Source organism: Ursus americanus, chromosome 35, assembly GCF_024610735.1.
Source record: "Ursus americanus isolate L20-20 chromosome 35, mUrsAme1.1.p, whole genome shotgun sequence".
NCBI classification, from domain to species: Eukaryota; Metazoa; Chordata; class Mammalia; order Carnivora; family Ursidae; genus Ursus; species Ursus americanus.
Window position 1 is genome coordinate 25,001,897 of NC_142161.1, and position 9,327 is coordinate 25,011,223.

Consider the following 9,327-nt stretch of genomic DNA (forward strand, 5'->3'; position numbering starts at 1 on the left):
TTATATTCATGACTTCAGTGCTTGCCAGGTTCCCAAATGTGGAAACATCTTCTCGACTTATTTCATATGGTTCAGCCCATGTGAATTTGTCCACATCTGATTTTAATGCATACTGAGAACTACTTCTTAAAAAGAGTTATTTATTTATTTATTTATTTATTTATTTATTTATTTATGTTAGAGAGAGAGACAAAAAGCGTGAGTGGGGGAGAGGCAGAGGGAAAGACTTTCAAGCAGATTCCCCACTGAGAGGAGAGCCTACAGGGGGCTCAATCCCACCACCCTGAGATCAGGACCTGAGCCCAAATCAAGAATTGGGTGCACTTAATAAGGATAAAAAGACCCTCCAGGACAATAATTGCGTGGGTAAGATATACCAAAGGTTTGTGGGATTACACTTGCTGCTGGTCTTCTTCTCCACTCTTAATATGCACATGTATATCTTTAACTTTTTCTGGAATGACCTATTTATGCATCAAAAGCCTAGCTATTTATATACTCTCTTGTTCCAAAAATAAAGAAAATCTATCATTTACAATAATACAGAAAATACACAACATGACATACATATATAACATACACAACATAATTTAGAAATATGTGAGACAGGAAATAATATGAGAGAACAAAGGCAGGAACATAAAATGAAACCTAAAATGAAGCTAATACAAAAAAAAAATCATAAAGCATGCCACCTCATAATCTAAATATAATGTTCTTGATAATTACAGTTCTTCCTGTGTATGATAACTTAAATGGTCTTTAGATTTCTCTTTGGAGGAATATTCTTTTAATATATGCCATTTATTTATGCTGTAAGTGTGACACACGTGGGAAGTGTAGCCTGGGTGCTTCCCCTTTTCAAGTGATGAATACAAGTATTTCCTTGTTGACCATGTGAGTGAAGGAGAACAAACCCATCAAGAGGGAATTCCTGAGATTCATGTCCCGTTTCCCTGGCATAGGGTAGGTGCTTCATGAACATGTCTAGTGAGATGATACTCTGTACTACTCATGAATGCACTTTTCTTTTTCTGTGCAATCAAAGACGCTTCCATCATCTGTAGGAGAATATAATTGTTATGGCAAGAATGTGAAGAAAAAGATCCAGTCAATACTTTATTTTAGAATTCCAAAGTAAGCTCCAAAAGCCACATCCATACAATCATTCTGAAGATCAAAACTCTTCATTTAAAAAAACCAATTATTTGGGGGCTCCTGGGTAGCTCAGTCAGTTAAGTGTCTAACTCTTGGTTTCAGCTCAGGTCATGATCTCAGGGTCGTGAGATCAAGCCCCAAGTCGGGCTTTGTGCTGGGTATGGAGCCTGCTTAAGGTTCTCTGTCTCCCTCTCCCTTTGCCCTTCCTCTCCCTCCCCACTCATACACATGAGCTTTCTCTCCCTCCCAAAAACAAAACAAAACAAAACCACAAGTATTTGAATATAGGGGGGGAAATGCCCTTGAAAATAAATATATATATACAACGGGATATTACTCAGCCATCCACAAGAACGATTTCACAACATTTGCAGCAACATGAACGGGACTGGAGGAGATAATGTTAAGCGAAATAAGTCAAGCAGAGAAAGACAATTATCATATGGTTTCACTCATTTATGGAACATAAGAAGTAGGAAGATCGATAGGAGAAGAAAGGGAAGAAGGAAGGGGGGTAAAAAGAAGGGGGAATGAACCATGAAAGATTATGGACTATGAGAAACAAATCGAGGGCTTCAGAGGGGAGGGGGGCGGGGGAATGGGATAGGCTGGTGATGGGTATTAAGGAGGGCACGTATTGCATGGTGCACTGCGTGTTATACACAAACAATGAATCATGGTACGCTATATCAAAAACTAAGGATGTACCGTATGGTGACTAACATAACATAATAAAAAATTATTATCAAAAAGAAAAGAAAAGAAAAAAGTCAAATTATCTGATCGATTTGAAATTAGTATGAATAAGTTGAATACCACATTGACCCCAGGGAGAGTAGGTAAGCATCAGCTAGCCTGGGAGGAGGCAAGAAGGATTGTGTGGTCAGTGGGGCTGGCTTTAAAGGGACTGAATCTGATTGACCATGTAGGCAGACAAAGTCAGCAAGGAGAAGTTTCTCTACATTCTTTTGCTCGGTATCAGTAAGTCAAGTAAAATTAAGGTATCGGTAAGACATCTGTAGACTGTCCAATGTCATGAAAGCTAGTATTCTGTTTGGCTTGTTCTGAGGAGCCGTGAGCACTGTGCTGGCTATGCCTAGTGACAGCCGTCAGCAAGAGCTGCCTCAATGGGGCTTCTGGATTTTTCATCTGAAATAGTACCTGCCTGAATTTTAATAATTGCTGAAAACCATTCAAATCACCCTATGTGCATATCTCATTTTGAATGCCTCGAGAAATATATAAACCTACAAAACAGAGAACTATGTATTTGGTTCATAGGAATAAAGGAAAGCCACCGGATGCTATGGGAGTGAATTGTGCTGAAAGCTTTCCTGTATGTGTAGCCCTGTTTCAAAGAGAGAGAAAGAGGATCTATTTCGTATTAGAGCACTATTCTAGAGGCTGTGACAACTAATACAAAGTCGTTTCTATGATAACTGGCTGTAACTTATATTAAAAAATGGTTTTAGGCAATGTTGGGGATTCACTGCTCAGATAAACATCAGAGGACATTTCTGCCCTTGTGCAGATTACAGTCTCATGGGGGAAGGCACACATTCAATCAGTAGTCACATTGTTAAATGTGTAATTCACACTTGCACAAGTGTTTGAGAGAAAAGCTACATTGTCTTCTGAAAGTGTGTGTTAAAGTATTTAGCTTAGAATGGAGGAGGCTCAGGGAACATCTTCTCTTATGCCAAGAGCTTACAGAGGAGTGAGAGTGAATTGGGAGTAGAAGCGTGGAGTGGACAAGGGTGGACTTGGGGAAGGGGAGAGTGTTCTGAACAGAAGAGGAAACCTGAGCAAGGGTCCTGCAGTAGAGAGCGAAGTGTTAAATCTAAGGCTCTGAAAGAAAGCCCGAGTATCTGGAGCAAGCAGATAATGAGGAAGTGTTGGCAAGTCTTGAAAACTTGTCAGGGGCCAGACAGTGCAAGGCCATGGCATGCTCAGTTAAGGATTTTGGTTTTTATCCAAAAAAATGGTACGAAGCTGCGATGGGTTTTAAATATCAGGGTGATATGATTATACCTGCATTTTGAAAATATCCTTCTATATCTTGCACTTTGTGAAAAACTAATTGGTCGGAGGGGCCAAAATGGAGTGGGGGGGGTGCAGATGAATTAGGAGGCTGGAGAAAGATCCTTGGTGAGAGATGCTGTTAGCTTGGACTAAGGAGGTAGTCGTGAAGACGGACTGAAAGGTACAGAGGGAGTTTGCAATGGTTGAAAATGATAGAGGCACCGAAAGTGACTTAGAGCTTTATAACATAAAGCACAGGAAATATAGTGACACCAGTATCTGAAGGAATAAACATTGGAAGATGGCTATCTCAAGGTATGGGAGAGATCTTAATTATTCCACATATCGTCTTGTGATACTTTTTAGGTATCTGAAATACAGATATTCAGCTTTATGGGTCTGGAACCCAGAGGAGAGGTCTGGAATGAAGATATGCATTTTAAAGTCATAGGACAAATGGAAAATGAGGCAGGGCTATGGAGGCATTTCCCTATGTCAAGAGTAAATGAAAGAAGGGGACACCAGGGCCTTAGGAGCTCTAACATTAAGTGAAAAGCTTGTCTGTTTTGGAGAAATGTATCAGATATACTTGAAATGGTGCCACTCACTGATGCTTTATTTCTTACAAGTTTTTAACAAATTCTTTCCTATGCACTGTAAACTAATATTTCTTTTACGTTATTATCCAAACACTTCATTTTTAACATTATTTGTTGTCTATTATATACTAGTCTTCCCCTGATTTTCATTTACTTATGTGAAGTGAAGGAATATATCTATATATCTTTAATCTTCTCCATGGAACGGTGCTTAAGACTTTAAATCTTCCAGATGTGAACTTTCAATTTCCTTTTAGCACCTACCATTTATTCCTCTCTCATGCCAACATCCTGTAGTGACACTTTTTGTTTCCAGTGATGCAACCAAGCACCTGTTCTTGCCAGAGCCCATTAAAGGTGCTGCCGTCACTGATCCCACCCCCCCTCCTACAACTGAGGCTTGTTGTTGGCTATTTCAGACACAGTTCTTTTAATGCAAATTCTATCACTATCACCACTTCTTGCACAGAAGCTGCTTGCACCTATTTTTTGTTGTATACTTCGCTTTCTCAGTATCAGAGTAAAAAGGTTTTACCTGTGGTTTTTTTGTTTGTTTTGAGAGAGAGAGCGACTGAGTGCATGAGCATGCTTGTGTGTGCAAGCGCGGGGGTAGGGGTGGGGGTGGGAGAGGACAGAGGGAGAGAGAGAGAGAATCTCTAGCAGGCTGCACACCCAGCCCAGTGCAGAGCCCAAAGTGGGGCTGGATCCCATGACCCTGAGATCATGACCTGAGCTGAGATCGAGAGTTGAATGCTCAACCAACCGAGCCACCCAGGCACCCTAGTTTCCTTTTTTAAAAAAGAAATTTATAGAAATGAAATCATACAATATTTATATAGTTTATATATGGCTTCTTTCACTCAAGTTGTTTGAAATTCATGTATGTTATGTGATTAGTAGTTTGTTTCTTTTCTTTGTGTCTCATTGTATAAATATACCATAATTTGTTAATTCATTTTCCTGCAGTGATAGATGCTTTCAGTTTGGGTATATTATGAACAAAACTGCTGCCAGCATTCTTTCACAAGCTTTTTTATTTTGGAAGGCATTGCACTCATTTCTCTTGAACACATATCTAGGAACAGAATTGCTAGATCACAGGGCAGGTGTAGGAAATAGCTAAGGAATTGCCAAATACTTTGTAAAAGTGGTTATACCATTATACTTTCTCACAGACAATGTATGAGAATTTAAGGTGACCTGCATTCCCAGAAATATATGGTATTTTCAATCTTAAAAAGTTAGTATGTGTAAAATTGTATCTAATTTTTTAAATTTACAGTTTCTTGACTATTGATGTTGCTGACTATCTTTTCATGTGCTTGTTAGTCACGTGTTCATCTTTTTTTGTGAAGTTTCCGTGAAAAGCTTTTGCCCACTTTTAAATGGGGGTTGTTTTTATTTGGGGGGTTTAAGTTATATTGGTTATGTTATAGATATAAGTCTTTTGACATACCTATGTGTTGTATTTTCCTCTCTGTGGCTTCATTATTTATTTTCTTAGTGGTATCTCTTGATGAGCAGAAGATTTCGTGTCAAATACATCCAATTTACCACTTTTTTTCTTTTTGTGGTAACCACTTTGCGACCTAAGGAATCATTACCTACTCAAGTTGTGACATTGTTCACTTTTTTTTTCTTAGAAGATTTATTGTTTTAACTTTTATGTTAGGTCAATGATCCATTTCAAATTAATATTTGGTATGGTATGGTGTGAAATAGGAACTGAAATTTTTTTCTATAATGTTATCCAGCTATCCATGTTTTTGTGCATGTAGAAAAGACTTTCCTTTACCTATTGACTTCCTTTAGTGACCTTATGAAACATCATTTGAACATATACCTGTGGATTCCTTTCTGTACTCTTTCTTTCTGATTGATCTATTTATCCTTACAGCGTTACCACATTGTCTTGATTAGTGTAACTTAAAATAACTTTGAAATCAGGTAGGGTACCTCCTCCAGCTTTCTTTAAACTGGATTTTTTAAAGTACTCACTTATTTCATGGATTGAATGAAATAAGCTAAATGATTATTTTTTTTAAGATTTTATTTATTTATTTGACAGAGAGAGAGGCAGCGAGAGAGGGAACACAAGCAGGGGGAGTGGGAGAGGGAGAAGGAGGCTTCCCAGCAGAGAAGGGTCTCGATCCCAGAATGCTGGGATCATGACCTGAGCCGAAGGCAGATGCTTAATGACTGAGCCACCCAAGTGCCCCGAATTAACTTATTTTTTAAAAGATTTATTTATTTGAGAGAGAGTGCACACGAGTGGGGGTGAGGAGGCAGAGGCAGAGGAAGAAGCAGACTTCTTGCTGCACAGGGAGCCAGATGTGGGGCTCCATCCCAGGACCCTGGGATCATGACCTGAGCCAAAGCAGGTGCTTAACTGACTGAGCCACCCGGGCGCCCCTGAAATAAGCTAAAAAACTTAATCTCTCAGCAAAAAAATATGCACATGTCAGATGTGAGAGTTAAGTGAACAGTGATATTATAGAATAATGAAAACCATATAGTTATGTTTTACTTTTTTTTAATGAACAAAGTCAGATTATATGAGATGATCTGAGTTTGCATCCTATATCTTCTGCTTGCTAATTGACGATGTTACTTTGAGGGTATTTCATCTATGTGACTTTGTTTCAGCATATGTTTGGGATAATAACTGCATCTATCTCAAAGGGGAGTTTAAAAGATTAAATTAATTTAATAGATGCTAAACACTTAGAAAAAGCCTGGCACATTATATGTGCTAAATAAATATTTCTTATTGCATTACTTATCTGTTGAACATAGCAAATTACCCCAAACTTACTGCCTTAAAACTCATTTATTACCTCACAGTCAGGATTCTCAGCAGAGCTTAGGTCGGTCCTCTGCTTCTCTCACAAAGCTACAGGCAGTCAAGATGTCAGCTAGAGCGGCAGTCTTACATAAAGGCTTGACTAGGATGGAGTTATTTCCAATGTTACTTACGTGGTTGTTGGCAGGAATCAGCTCCTCAAGCGTCGATGGACTGAAGGTCTCTGTGTATTGCTGCTTATTGGTCTGGGACTGCCACAGGGACCTCATGAGCACAGCATCTTCCTTCATCAAACTGCACAAGCCAAGAAGGCAATAGAGAACACCTGCTAGTAAGATGGAAGCCACAGTCCTTTGTAACTTAATCATGGACGTGACATCCCATTGCCTTTGCTGTATTCCATTGATTGGAATCAAGTCCCTGGGTCCAGGCCACACTCAAGGAGAGGGATTATAGAAGGACGTGAATAACGAGGCAAGAATCGTTGGGAGCCATCTTCAAAGACTGTTTACCACACCTATCTATACTAAGCATCTAAAAAATACTTAAACTTGTTATTTTCACTATTTCATATAATAATGTTAATGCATAAAATAGGAACTAAATGATCTTATATAATGTCCTTAAACATATATTACTATATATGTTTAAAAGTTTCAATATATGCGGTGGAGAGATATATACAGCTGTTAAAGTCATTTTTAGGAATTGTAGTCCTAATATAGAGACTATGACCCTTATGTTACTATTTTTTTTTTCCAGTTTGGGTTTAGTTGCTTCTTTTAGTTTTGTGTCATAGCTCTCACTCAGTATTTAATCTATGACTTTCTATAATGCATGGTTAATTATTTTCTCATCTTTTACTAAGAAATCATGGAATTTCTTTTAATTTTTAAAAGGCTAACTTTCCTTTCTTGATTCATTGTTATTTTGAACTCTCTCAAATATACGTGATAGTTTTGAGACGGCTTACATGTTAGTTTTCACCTATAGAGGCCAATGTTTTTTGTGCCTTCATAGGAAACATAATGGTTTATTCCTAGGTAATTACACTTATTTATGTATTTTATGACCAGATTTATTTTTTTTCAATCACCTTGTAATTTTTATTGAGGGAAAAGGGGCTACTAATATAGGTCCTACTGGTCTATGATTCCCTCAACTTTAAAGTTCAGGACAAAGTTAGACAAGTTTGAGTGTTTCCAGAATATTATTGTTTTAGTATTAATTATCTTCAGTGGAAGGTTTGTACATTAGAACCTTCAGAACTCTCAGATAAATGCCACCCCGTGCCACGGATTTATTACAGTTTTGTTCTCAACTTGTCATTCTAGCATTTCTGTTTTTGATAACTTAGATAGGTTTCATTTCTCTTATCTATAAAAAAATAAACAAACCCAAGGATATTTTTTACTGCTATGAGTAAACTGTATTGAACTTTTTTCCTATGAGGATTTTTTTCCAATACATTGGAAAATAGACAATATATGGTAATCTAGTTACTATCTCAACAATTTTTAAAAGAATAGTTATTTCTTATATTGGAATAAAAGCTTTGCATGAACAAAATGCATTGCAGCCCAGTAGTATATGTTACAACAAGCATTTAAACAAGCAAGCATTCATCTAATGGTAGTATGTTCTGGCTCAGTTTTACAGATAAAGGGTTTGTGATTCATGGTAAGACTGAAATAAAGAGAAATTTTAATTGTAAAATGGCTGCACTGAGTTTGTAATTTAAGGGCATATTCCCAGACTATGGGAATGTGTTGTTAAATATACATATAAGGTAGCTGTATTTGTTCATTGCAGTGGGGACAGTGAGGGTGTTTCTTGACAGTAACAGCCAGAATTCTTAAGAGTAAAATCATATCTGATAAGTCATTCACTCAACATTAAGATACTATTTGAAATAGACCAAGTATACATCATTACACAAAGAGAAAAAACAGTGCCCCTGACTTCATGGCAGATATATTGTATTTGGAAGAAAGAGTCAATGGATAAATAGGTAAAAAGGCAAACAAATTTGTAAGTTAGAAGCTGATTGGCATTGTTGAAAAACATAGAGCACTGATGGAGGTATATGGACTCCTGAGGAGGAAGGATAAAGTTACAATTTTTTATCAGGTAATCAAAGAAGCATTATTGTGGTGATGAAAGCCTTGAATCAAGTGAGCGAGCGAGCCTATGCATGGCTTTTAGTTACAAGGAATAGCCAGTGCAAAGACCCGGAGCTGGCAGCTTGCCTGGTGGGTTAGAGGAGTAATATAGAACAGAACAGGCAAAGTAGGAAATAGTTGGAGTTGAAATCAGAGCTGAAGAGATAGATGGTGGTTAGAATATGTGCAGCCCTGAAATATAGTATCAGAACTGTGACAAGAATGTATTCACAGTATTCACATGGCCACTAACCTTCCTGGGAGAAAGAGACTGGTAAATGGAGTCTTCCTTTGCAAACCTTGATAGAATTTTTTTTCTGCCACAAGTGAAAAAGTTGGGATGGGATCAGGGTGTGAGTATGTGGTGGGGATAGACCACAGGATAAGGTATTCTAAATTTATTTTTTTCCCACGTGAGCTTCTACTATCAGTGTCTGAGAAATATATTTTCTCTATATCTGTATTTGAGTATCTTAGATTTCTGTAATATTTATCATTAATTTTCTATGCTTTATAGTAAGCCAGTATGTTAACACTAACTATATAAACATTTGCTTAATAATTTTCTTTCAATAAACACTTT